Here is a 1,979-nt window from a genome sequence, read left to right as displayed (position 1 = left end):
GCAAATACTAGAAAAAACGGTCGCCACTTCAAGGAAAGATTGGTCATTGAAATTACCAGAAGCTTTATGGGCATACCGAACTGCTTATAAAACTCCCATAGGGACGACCCCATTTAAGCTCATTTATGGAAAATCCTGTCACCTCCCGGTAGAATTAGAACACAAAGCCTATTGGGCTATTAGAAATTTAAATTTGAATTATAAAGCCGCCGGTGAAAAGAGAATCCTTGACATAAACGAATTAGAGGAACTCAGAAGAGACGCCTATGAAAATGCCAAAATCTATAAAGAAAGAACAAAACAATGGCATGATAAGCGTATATCAAGGAAAATCTTCAAGCAAGGCGACGCAGTACACTTATTTAACTCCAGACTAAAATTATTCCCGGGAAAACTACGATCCAGATGGTCAGGACCTTTTCACATCACTAAAATCTTTCCCAGTGGAGCGGTAGAAATAAAAGGACAATCTACAGAACCGTTCACCGTAAACGGGCAGCGTCTGAAACATTATCACTATGCGGAAACCAACGTGGATTCGCAAATTCTACACTTAGACGAAACGCCCCCAGGACTCATAGACAATATTTAACAGTTTCTTTGTCGAGCTTGCGACATTTAAACAAAGCGCTTAGTGGGAGACAACCCACAAATTAATCTGTTATTTTATTATTCTATTATTATTATCATTTCTCTATTTTTCTCTTAATTATTCTTTTAATTTCTATTTAGTATTCATTATTGATTTATTCAAAAAGAAAAAAAAAATATATATCCATATAATAATAATAATTCTTTTCTTCTTTCGGCATTTGGCCAAATCCTGACTTAAACTCATGTTTTCTTTTCTCTAGTTAACACTAACCAGATGGGACATTTTGACCGTATGGGTATCAAGTTCAGAGGAATGGCTCAGAAACGAAGGTTTGAAGAACTAGCCACTAGAGAGATGCTACCTAGTTTATATGCTGATGATTGGGCTATGACTGCCCTTGGACTGAGACAGAGTGTCCTGTTTTTGCTGAATCAGATAGGATGGGAGACCTCCCCTATCCTGAGACATTTCACCACCTACCGGAGGCTCACACTAGAATTCCTTAGTTCACTAATCTATCTACCCAGCCATGGAAAAGGAATTACCAGAGGTTTTATCCAGTTCAGAATGTTCAATATGGAGTACCAATTTAATATTAGAGACTTCACCAACCTTTTGAGTTTTCCTACCTCCTTTGATACATTCACTATAAGCCGGGAAGAACTTTTTGAATATAGAGAGCTTGAACACTTTTGGGGTAAGCTGACTGGAAATGATGAGCCCGAAGAACATGAGTTTCTCTCTGGAAACATACATAACCCGGCTTTTCGCTATTTCCATAAGATCCTGACCCACACTTTATTTGGGAAGAAGCCAAATAGTACTTCAGTTTCACGTGATGAACTCTTCATCATATTTTGTGCTTCCCAGAACCGTCCAGTAAACGGTGCTACTTTTATGTTAGCTAATTTGGACCACCTTATCCAGGATGAGAGAGCACCCATTAGAATAGGCGGCCTGATAACTATGATAGGTAATGCTATTGGATTACGTCAGCCTATGCTTGACCTGAACCCTTTTTGTGGCATTACCACTATGAGTATACCTTTCCTCTTCAACACTATGTTTATAGCAAACATAGGGTCTGATGAGTTTGAGCTTGTTATTGATAACCAGGTTCTCTGCCTATTCACCATGCCCGATCCTAGGACTAGTGTTCATAACCAAAGGAACTGGCTCTATAACCTGAATGAAACCCCAACTCCTGATGGATCCACTGAATCCATCCAGGATTATGAGATTTGTGATGACTATGAGCACTATGTTGACCATATCTCTCTTGCTGAATCTGACCCTCAGACTCCATCCGGCTACCATGATATTGATCCTCCTCCTCAGCCTGTCCTGACCGAAGAATCAGCCATGCCTGATCTCCGACATCATA

Source organism: Lathyrus oleraceus, chromosome 7 (genome assembly GCF_024323335.1).
Source record: "Lathyrus oleraceus cultivar Zhongwan6 chromosome 7, CAAS_Psat_ZW6_1.0, whole genome shotgun sequence".
NCBI classification, from domain to species: domain Eukaryota; kingdom Viridiplantae; phylum Streptophyta; class Magnoliopsida; order Fabales; family Fabaceae; genus Lathyrus; species Lathyrus oleraceus.
Note: the sequence above shows the minus strand (reverse complement) of the source record.